This window comes from Doryrhamphus excisus, chromosome 2 (assembly GCF_030265055.1).
Source record: "Doryrhamphus excisus isolate RoL2022-K1 chromosome 2, RoL_Dexc_1.0, whole genome shotgun sequence".
Classification (NCBI taxonomy): Eukaryota; Metazoa; Chordata; class Actinopteri; order Syngnathiformes; family Syngnathidae; genus Doryrhamphus; species Doryrhamphus excisus.
Window position 1 is genome coordinate 20,690,389 of NC_080467.1, and position 11,329 is coordinate 20,701,717.

Here is an 11,329-nt window from a genome sequence, read left to right on the forward strand (position 1 = left end):
TAGCACTGCCGCTCGAAACAGTGTGGTCACAGACAGCGGACGTCTCCCCAGGCCAAAGTGAGGCCAGCTGTGAGGCGCAATACCTCGTTGATCCATGGGTCTGCTCCACGGGCTAGTGTGTGCCGGCTCGCCACGTCAACTTTTAAAGGCATAACTGTTTTAGATCGAGCCCCTGTGTCGTCTCGTCTCACAGGGGCTGGTGAAGACGGCGTTAGGGATATGTCATCTTCCGATTGGGTATCCCGTTCCGCCGTAGGTGTCGCCGGCTGGCGCCTGCCGTAATCTGTCCCCGCAGTGTATCGGCGCCTGGTACTGCCTTCTGGCAACACATTAGACATGTCAATTTGTTTTAAAATCTTAGATACGCTTTTACTGTGTCTGGCCGAATCTATAAGGGACATGTTTTGCGCCGCACCCGTGCAGGCAGTCGCACCACCAGTCTCCACTGATGGGTCGCCAACCTGTGGCGCGGGGCTGCCTATGTCTGTTGGGGGATGACGCCTTGCTTGTTGTAGGGTCGGAACGTGTCTATTTAACTCCTCCCCATTAATGTCGACTTCTCCCTGGAATCTTAGAGTAGGATAGACTCCACTGGGAGGGTTTTGAATCGAACGGGAGCGCCGATGGCGTGACCACTAGGGCCCTTCTCGCCTTCGACTGTTTGTCCCGCGTCATGTACGGGGCGGCCAAAGCCAAGCTTGCCATCCCCATCGAATGAATCATTCGCCTAGAATCTTCTAATTTTTTCAGCGTCTTCTTAAGTTCTGACTTCTGCCAGAATGACGCCTGCTCAATTTTCTCCTGCACCTGTCTTATTTATTTCATAATCTTTTCCTCCTCCCGTCTGAACTTACTCTGAACCTTCACAATATTATCCCTACTCTGTCCATCACACACTTCCCATCTGTCTATCTTTATTCTTATCCTGACTTACCAAGCCACTCATAACCTGACCTTCCACAAAACCAAACAACTCACTTTCTGACACCCTCGGGGGACCCCCACACATTTCCTACTCCTCACATTCTCGGCCCAACTCACCTTCCATTCTATTCCCACAACAATTAAAACAAAAAACAAATACAAAACTGATAGTTGCAAGGATGTTGAGCAATAATGAAAGTTATCAAATAGACCCTGTCTATTTAAGCAGCCATGTGAAGCGTTCCCCTCACCGCCTGCTGGTGTACTGCCCTTCACAGGACCTGGAATGGAGCGTTACATTTACGGCCCTCCACCCAGTAAAATTAGCGCAATAGACCCTGTCTATTGTTAAGCATCCAAGTGAAGCGTTCCCCTCACCACGCTTGGTGTACTGCCCTTCACTGGACCCGAATGGAGCGTTACATTTACGGCCCTCCACCCAGTTGGGTACGCCGACCCTTAGTGGTCCCGGACCACGCAGTATACTGGAACAAACACCGGTTTTCTCAAAACTTCACAATAATGTCACAAAACATACACTATGTCAACACACCTGCTAGCGTAATAATATTATCAGACACACAGACACAATGCTACCAGGTTTCCACCAAATTTGTTATTGACCAGAATTTTTTCCAAATTTCCCGGACAACGCCGCACTGGCGAGTGAGGGCCGGGGTTTGTTGATAGGGGCTTTTTTGTTCCTTCACGGTCTGCATTCTCTGCACCCGTGGTCTACATTTTGGGTAGAGGATAATGGGGTCTACTTCCCCCATTGATCTGCTCCTTGCAGTCTCGACAATGGAGCCGCCCACTCCCATTGATCTACTTCATGCAGTCATGGTGGGCGAGAGGTTTGCCGCCGCTCTGCTTTGCCACGCTGTTTTTTTACCTTACCTTTTTTACCAGCTGATCCTTGACATCATTGGAACTCATCCTGATCCATGGTTACCACTGATTTGTATTTGTACTCAAATCAAGTAAATAAGTAATCACACACTAACTAAAAGAAAATAGTTGAAACGATTCATTGCTGTTTGATCGTTTGATGGGTCGCCCACCCCCATTGATCTGCTTCATGTATTCACGGTGGGTGAGAGGTTTGCCGCTGCTCTGCTTTGCCATGCTGTTTTCTTTACCTTTCCCCAGTCAGTTGGCGGCCATGATGGGGGTGTTTCGCAGTTGACTGGGTTGTTTGCTGTTGGTTATGGGGCCGGGGGGGGGAGGACACTCGTGATGTAAAACTTTGGGTGGAGGATAATGGGGTCCACTGCCCCCTTTGATCTGCTCCTTGCAGTCTTGGTGACCAAGAGGTTTGTTGCAGCTCTGCTTTTACATGCTGTTTTCTTTACCTCTCCCCGGTCTTTCTGCGGTCTTGTCGAGGGTGTTTGACAGGTGGTTGTCGCTGTGGGCTTTTGTTGTTCCTGGAGCACATAAAGAAGAGTGGCCAGTACTGGGGTTGAACCCGTGACCTTGGCATTATTAGCACCACGCTCTGACCAACTGAGCTAACCGACCACAGGACACCATTGCATCAAATGTTTCCAGCTCAAATCAACTAACTCATCCTTAACAGACCGCATTCTCTGTGTTCGTGGTCGAAATTTTGGTTCTCGGACAATCTGCCACATGCAGTCACGGTGGGCGAGAGGTTTGCCGCTGCTCTGCTTTGCCATGCTGTTTTCTTTACCTTTCCCCGGTAGGTTGGCAGCCTTGATGGAGGTGTTTCGCAGTTGACTGGGTTGTGCGCTTGTGCGTTTGTTATGGTGTCTGGGGGGGTTTGGGCCTGGGCTTTTGTTGCCGCCATGCTGTTTTCCTTGTGGTGATTTTGTTGTTCCTTCACGGTACACATTCTCTGCACTCGTGGTCTGAAGAGGATAGTGGGGTCCACTGCCCCCATTGCTCTGCTCCTTGCAGTCGTGGTGACCAAGAGATTTGTTGCCGCTCTGCTTTGACATGCTGTTTTCTTTACCTTTCCCCGGTCTTGTCGAGGGTGTTTCACAGGTGGGTGTGTGGTGTGATGTTGGTTTTGGGGGCTGGTAAGTTGCCGCCGTGGGTTTTTGTTGTTCCTGGAGCACATAAAGAAGGTGGCCAGTACAGGGGTTGAACCCGTGACCTCGGCGTTATCAGCACCACGCTCTGACCAACTGAGCTAATCGGCCACATGAGACCATTGCAATATTGGATGTATTTTTATTTTATGTACCCCGAAGCAGACTCAATCGGTACGCTGGGGTCTGAGGGCGATAAGTGGGGACCTGGTGGACACCTTGTTTGTCCTCTTGACAGGTATTTCGGGACAGTTTAACAATTGGCTTTTGATGGTGGAACAAGCTAAAACAAGGAAAACAGACTGTTAAGCGTGCCTGGGAGTGCGCCCCTTATTGCAAATAGTTCCCACTCGGCTAATTGTAGGCCATTCGCCATATCGCACCCCGAGGTTACAGAGGTCAAAGTTAAGCCCATATTCAGCAACACAGTGGCGAAAGGTACATTTATGTGCATTACCGTTTCCAGAGGTTCCCGATTTGTACAACCCGACATTAATACCTCTTGGTGTAATTCTACCTTACAGATGGATGCTTTCTTCTGGCCGATCCTCAGGGCTGACCTCTGGTGGTGGTGCGGTGGACCCGGCGTGAGTGATAGGTTACCAACCGAGAACATGACTGGTGTTTGTGCTCCAATTTCTGTCCTTCTTCCAATGACAGTATTGTCAGTAGATGTGTCGCGCCTAGTGTATAGTGCTACTTCCGTAGGGTCTCAGCTCATGCCACCGGACGCCCTGAGGACCAGGCGAGGTGTGTCAACCTCACCCTGGTTAGACGCCCCCAACCCGACATACATTGATTGCTCCAAGCAGTGGACCCCAGGAAGGCAGCTATGATGACCTGCTATTCAGGATGACCCATTGTGGTCCTTCCAGCTCACAACTTTTAAGTGGGATTTAGGATGATCCATGGCGCAGATCCTTCTGGCACATCTTTTTGTTCAGGTGTCTTGATACCCCGAGTGCCCCCTAAACCGCACGTTGTCGGCAGGATTTGAACCTGCGCGGGGAATCCCCAATGGATTTCTAGTCCATCGCCTTAACCACACGGCCACAACAACTTGTCACTGAAATAGAATCTCACAGATTATGCCGTTGAAATGCAATAGAAAATGACGGTAGACGGTATTGCCATTCTTTCCTGGCAGACATAACATAAGCAAACGGCTTGTCCTTCGAGCCAGACTTGATATTGGGACCTCAGGATTCAAGCTTGAACCACTATAGTCATCCGCTCTTCTAACTGAACTATCAAAGGTCTTGTTGTTTTAGGGCGAGTGAGTACGGCCGAGCGTAATGCCAAGGTCATGGGTTCAACCCCCCGTACTGGCCACTCTTCTTTATGTGCTCCAGGAACAACAAAACGGCGACAACCCACTGGCCCCCATATCCAACATCACACCACCCACCTGTGAAACACCCTCAACAGGGCCGCTGAAAGACCGGGGAGAGGTAAAGAAAACAGCATGTCAAAGCAGAGTGGCAACAAACCTCTTGGCCACCGAGACTGCAAGAAGCAGATCAATGGGGACAGTGGACCCCATTATCCTCTACCCAAAATTACACCACCAGTGTAGAGAATGCGGACCGTGAAAGAACAACAAAAGCCCCCGTCGACAACACCCCGGCCCTCATAACCAACAGTACTCCACCACAAGGTAAACAGCATGGCGGCAACAAATGCCCAACCAAAGCGTCACAGACAAACCCCATTGGATTTCAAGTCCAACGCCTTAACCTCTCGGCCACCGTGACTGCTTGGAAAAGACCAATGGGGGCAGGTGACCCCATTGCCCTAGAACCAAAATGTTGCTGATGTCAAGGATCAGCTGGCAACATGTGCATGGGAGGAAGACACATGGTTTGTGTGAGGGGCTACACAAGTCTTTCCACTGCTAGTTAAAAGCCAGGCACCTCACATTGTTTCCATAAAGTACCAAGGGACAACAAAGCAGGGAAGATAAGGGATAGGGAGGAGAGGGGAAAGCTGTGACCGCCTTTGTTGAGAGCCAGAGAAGAAGCTCTCCTCTCTGCAAGGTCAAGTACAGTATGCCAGAAGATTTTAGTTTGTGAGTTGTCCTTATTCTACAAAGGCCTGGATAGCTCAGTTGGTAGAGCATCAGACTTTTAATCTGAGGGTTCAGGGTTCATGTCCCTGTTCAGGCGGTGAAGGTAGGCCCCTTCTCTGAAAGGTTAAACCTACTTCTTTTATCCTCCTTCTGTGGTCAAGTACACTATGCCAGAAGATTTCTGCTCCTTCATCCTCAACACCGAGAAGGCCAAGGAGATGACCGTGCACACAAGGAATAACTTGTTGAAGTAAACCTTTTCGACCAAGCACTTTTGCCATGTTCCAGGACTGTGGGTAAACGCCATTCTCAATAATTAAATTGAAGATACAGTACGAGACAGGCACTTTGACCAGCTTAGCCACAGTGCCAGCTGTGCATCTGGCACCAACACAAAAACAGTTCGCCAATGGGGAAAAATGTTCATACAAGGGAGGGAGTCCAAAGTCCAACACGTGTGAATTGAGAGTCCCTGGGTGGGCTCAAACTACCAACCTCTCAGTTAACAGCCAAACACGCTGACCAATTGCGTGACAGAGACTACAACAGCACACAAGGAATAACTTGTTTAAGTAAACCTTTTCGACCTAGCACCTTTGCGATCTTCCAGGACTGTGGGTAAACACAATTCTCAATAATTAAATTGAAGATATGAGTTTCTCAGGGAACACAAGGAGCGAGAGGTTCAGTCATCACTGGGAACTTTGGAAGTGTAGTCACCTTAAGTCAGGTCTGCTTTGGTGAACTTCAGAGGCATCATGACCAGTCTGCATCAAAACATTATCTGAAATCCTGTGGCAGGTTTCTGGCATTGATTCTTAATTCAGTTGCCATCCCTGATAGATGGTAATGGTAATGGTAATCATGCCCACATGGCAGGTGAGTCTCTTTGCTTGTCTGACGTCTGTGTCACATCCTGATTGGCTGGCAGCTAATGTCTGAGAATTCTACCACTGAACCACCAATGCCACGTGGGGACAAATAAGAGAAAAAAAAATCAACTGTCAAGTTGATGAGCCTCTGCAAAGTGGCGCTGAATGACAAAACATCACAATGTCATACTCTTTGGATTCAAGCACCTTCTGCCGTAATGGGATCCACAACAATCATGTCAGCTGTGGATGCAACTGTTAGAATAAAATGTAGATACAGGTATTATTTTGTTAGTTATCACCCTTATATCAATTTGCTTAGACAATAGAAAGTGTTTGAATGTGCTGAAGAAGGAATGTTCCCGTGACCCTAATCAGAGACCCCCAGAGACCCCCAGGTCCTGGAGGTGCCTGGATGCGCCAACAGCGACTCTGCAGATGCTCATGTTAATCCTGCAAGAATGTGTCAAGATAAGAACTCATAAAACATTAAAAGTAGTTGCTCTCACATACACACACGCACATAGACAAACAAATACAGCTCGTGCAACTGTCTTCTCCACCCCCCCTTAGAGTTGCACGACCATGTAGTAGGGACCCCCGAAAGAGAATAAAAGGAGAGGAGTGTGAACTGCATATTCAAAGTGGGGCGGCATGTCACTGGGTATGTGGTTTCACTCTCCTCGCTGTGAGTAACTTTGAATATTGTTGTCTGTCTCTTCTGTATTTCTATATTTAAGTGTTTTTACAAGTGTCACAGGAGTTTGAACCTGACATTTACTTGGTCCTTCGAGCCGGAATCCCTCAGGAGTCCAGTTGTGGAGCGGACAAGACAGAAAGACTGTGGCCACGGCAGACAAAACCCTTTGATGGGCTGTCTTCTCAGCTCAACAACTGGAAGCTGAAGGTTGACGGGATACCGACGGAAGAGAAGACAACAAACAGTAAGACACTTTTGATCAGAGTGTGAGTGTGAGTGAAAGGGTGTCGTCCCTTTGTGTTAAAGCAGGGGTGGGCAAACTGAGACCTGGGGTCCGCATGCAGCCCGCTAAGTGTTTTTGACCCCTAGAACTGAGTGCGGCCGGTGGGTCAATAAGGTTTGTCACCCGGTGAAAAGCCTTGTGTATACTAGTCGCTGGCAAGCAAGAGACGGACTCGACAGTCTTCTGTAGGAAGACGAGCTGGCAGTCTTGTGTAATAAGATGGACCCACAGTGTTACAGAGTTGGCGGTCTTTCACATTAAGACAGAGTTGGCAGTTTTTTGGTACAAAGACGGAGTTGGCGGTCATGTTAGGCTAGAAAAGGAGTGCCTCTGCAGTGAAAGGCCTTTGAATATGAAAACGTTTTCAAAGTATGAATGAGTGTGTGAATGGGAGATTTTGTCACCAGACAGGTCTTCATATTAAAGGGTGAGAAAAAGAGTAAGTCTTTGAGGAAGCAGAGGCAAGAATTCTCCGCCCTCACCGGGGTAGAAGCTTGAGAATTACCTCAAAGAAAAGTTCATTACTCTCTCACTGACAAACAACCCTGTTGTTAGTTTTCCCTAGGAAGCTCATCACAACAGGGACCACATTATTCCCAAGATGGGAAATAAATGTGGAAATCCACAAGTAAAAAGGGAAGTACTAAAGTGCAAGGATTGGTGTTACGTGTTTCACCGCCAACCAACCAAAATAAACCATCTAGAAATATGGATTAACAAGTATGGTTTTGACGGACAATTATCGATCCCTAAATTAATTAAATTGCAACAGGATATTGTAAAAAAGAACAAAAATAAAACCAAGAAAATGCAAAAGGAAGGGTATGATGACCTATCATATTGGAAGGAGTTGGCAGAAAAAAGACAGAAAGGCCAGGCTAAAATGAAGAAAGAAAGGAAGGCGAGAGAAAGAGCAAAAAGTGAACGTTGTAGAAAGGAAGAGTTACAAAACACAGTAAGGGAAGTTTTACTTTAGGAGTATCAAAAAGATGAAGGAAAAGTAAGTGAGGAGAAAGACTCAGTACAGTTATGCCAACTAAAGGAGTGAGCAATAGTAGTCAAAATGATGGTGTAGTAGGTGGACAATCACGATTGTATCCACAGTTCCCTGAACCCCCACATTATGACAACCATCAGTGCCATACCCACCACAAACAAGAGCTAAACCTTTTTCTTTTGAGTGGTCAAAACAGATGGAAGAAGTATTTTCTCCTAAATCACCACCTCGGGTTTCACCGGAAACCAATGCGTTTCCAATGATAGAGGTACCAAACCCTAATGTAGTCGCGATACATGCCAATTCAAATCCTGGCATAAAAGGGTGGGTTGATAAACATTTCATCGGAATGCCCACAGCAACTATGGCAGACTTTATCACACACGTGCAGCATGCAGCATGCAAAATGCAGGTGTTAAGTAACAAAAATAAGATGCAAAAAATACACACCTTTGTTACAGAAAATGGAGAAATCCTCTTCCAAAGTCAAGGAAGATTCAGAGGAAAAGGTAGAGGAAGAGGAACAGGTAGAGGAACAGGTAGACAGAATGTGCGAAGCTATCCCAACACTACTGGATGTTGGAATTGCGGTGAAGAAGGTCACTTCTCCCGTGATTGTGTCAAAGGCCAGTTCAAAAGGAACCAAAAGCCATATTCAGCATGACTAGGCTTGTCTTAACAAATACAACCATCACCAAATGATGAATATGTAGTAGTATTAAATTTACAAGAGGTATTTGCCTTTGAACATCGCAGAAGTCACATTGGAAGTGAATGGAAAAGAAAATCAGATTCCGTTGTGACTCGGGAGCATGTAGAACAACTTGCAGATATGAATTTCTACATTCCAGATCTGCAGGCAATACATGGCTCAGGACAGCAGGAGGAAAATTTGACAATAGTGGTCAACTACCTACCAATAACGTTGTGGTCTCTAGGTCCATCAGATGTAGGACTAATTAAAAGAGCCCAAGAGTGGGAAAAAGTGCCACTCTCTGTGGGATGGAGAATGATACAGGGCAAGTTGTAAATCAAGCTGTGGTGGCAAGAGCACCTTGTGTGCCTGACCCACACACATGGTTAAATTCTTTACCAACAGATGTCACATAGTTCACCATAGTAGACATCAGTAATGCATTCTTCTCCATTCCAATAGAGAAAGAAGGTTTAGGTTCGCATTTAAGTTGCAGGAAAAAAATATACATACCCACGCCTACCACAAGGATATTGTGAATGCCCGGTAATTTATTCACAAGCCATTATGTCTATGTTTAACCCCCAAATGAAAGCCAGATATTACTATATGTAGATGACATCCTACTAGCGTCACCCGATAGGAAGTCATGTGAGGAAGACACAATAGCCTTATTACACCATTTAGCGAAAGAAGGCCATAAAGTGAGTAAAGACAAGCTACAATTTTGTAGGCAATCAGTGAAGTATTTAGGGCATCAGTTGACAGGACAAGGACGAACTATTCTAGCGGACAGGAAACAAGCAATTTTAAATGCACCTAAACCACAAACAAAAAAGCAAATGATGTCCTTTTTAGGACTCACTAATTAGATGTAGATGTTGGATTCCAAACTATGCACAAATAGTGTCACCATTAACAAACTTAATGTATAAAAATGATGTCACTCTTACAGTGGAATGAGGAGGCAGAAAAAGCATTCTGTGAAAAAGAGTACTGGTAGGAAGTTTGATTGTAGCACTGCATGATTACAGCAAAACATTTAAACAAACAGTAGATTATAAAGATGTGAAGTGAGGCCGAGGTCATGTACTCAACTCAGTCTTACCAAGAGTATGGTGCAAAGAAACAACCAATAGCGTACTACTCTTGTAAGCTAGATGCAGTAGCATGCGCCATCTTACATTGTGTGCGGGCTAATAGCAGCATCTATAGCCGTGGAAACAAGTGCAACCATTATATTGTTCCATTTACTAGTACTGAAAGTACCTCATGCGGTTTCCACCCTGCTATTGCAGACGAGCATGACATTTTTGTCTCCTGCTAGACATCTGTCTTTTGTCTCAACCACATGTAACACTTGAGCGATGCACCACGCTCAACCCAGCTACCCTTCTACCACTCCCTGAGGAAAGCGAAACACATGATTGTGATGAACTAACAACACAAACTACAAAGTGTAGACCAGACTTATTAGCTCAGGCACTAACAAAAAGAGGAGATTTTTGTAGATGTTTCCTCAAAGAAAAATGATTTGTGGAAAGAATCATAACAGGCTATGCAGTCATAGCGCTTACAGAAGCATGCAAATTAATGAAAGGTCAAAAGGTGACAAATTATACCGATAGCCAATATGTATATTGAACAGTACATACCTTTGCACAATACTGGCAAAACAGAGGTATGATAACATCAACGAGAAAACCAGTAACTCATGCAGGATTGTTAACAGCATTTCTAGAAGCAGTGCAATTACCAAAACAAATTGCATTGCATGTAAATGGGACATACAAATAATACTGATCCGATATCCTTAGGAAATGCGTTCACTGATAAAATGGCAAAACAAGCGGCACTAAAGGAACTGGACCATCTTGAAACCGAAAGATTACAAGTAGACTTTGAGATATTGGCTGATATGCAACAACAAAGTCCAAAATGGGAAATTGACCACTGGCTTAGGAATAAAGCAACCCTGGACAAAAATGTTTATATGTCGACAGATAAGAAACCAATCTTGCCAAAAAATTGTAAAAGTGGGCTGACATTTTGAGCCATGGTGTTACACATGTCTCAACAGGAGGGATGTGTCACACTATTAACACCCACTTTAATTCGTATATAAAAAAATCTTGTTGAGCGTTTTTAACGTGTGCAAAACACAACGTCCAGGACAACTTGTGACCGAGGTGTGGCCAATTTCCAAAACCACAATATTAATTTCAAGTAATACACATGGACTTTATTGAGCTAAATAAAAGTGAAGGAAGGTCAGCCCTGATTCTTGCATCCCAGAGCTGTTGTAGATTGGCCTCATATGGGATGGAGTAGGGGTATGTGTATGAGATGGACCAGGATCCTGTTCCTGGACCAGACACTTGCTCCTTCACCCCATTATATTTATTGCCTCCTGAGTTTAGTTTTCCAATGAGTGAATGACCATAAATGCCTGAGACCATCCTGGCTTTTTGGTTCTCCCACAATGATCTCTGCAAAGATAACACAAGACGCAGCACAGGATGCTGTGTCCTGACCTTATACTAAATTTACTAGTGCTTGACAAGTACTGATCACAGTTTAACATGGTACTCATCTGATCTGCATGGAATATATTGAGAATGAAACAGAATTAGACTACAGCAGTCACTTTGTAAATTAACTTGTCAAAGAAAAGAAAAAAAGGAAAGAAAACAGGAACAATGTTCCGCATGGACTTAAAGAACCATAGCGCGTACCATCC

At 45.5% G+C, this 11,329-nt stretch overlaps 1 non-coding gene across 1 annotated transcript; it reads right to left on the reverse strand.

The window, feature by feature from the left end:
- Positions 1–3,012: 3,012 nt before the first annotated feature.
- On the reverse strand, positions 3,013–3,086 carry trnai-gau (transfer RNA isoleucine (anticodon GAU)). The gene has a single exon. It is a non-coding gene; the product is annotated as a tRNA-Ile (tRNA).
- Positions 3,087–11,329: the final 8,243 nt, after the last annotated feature.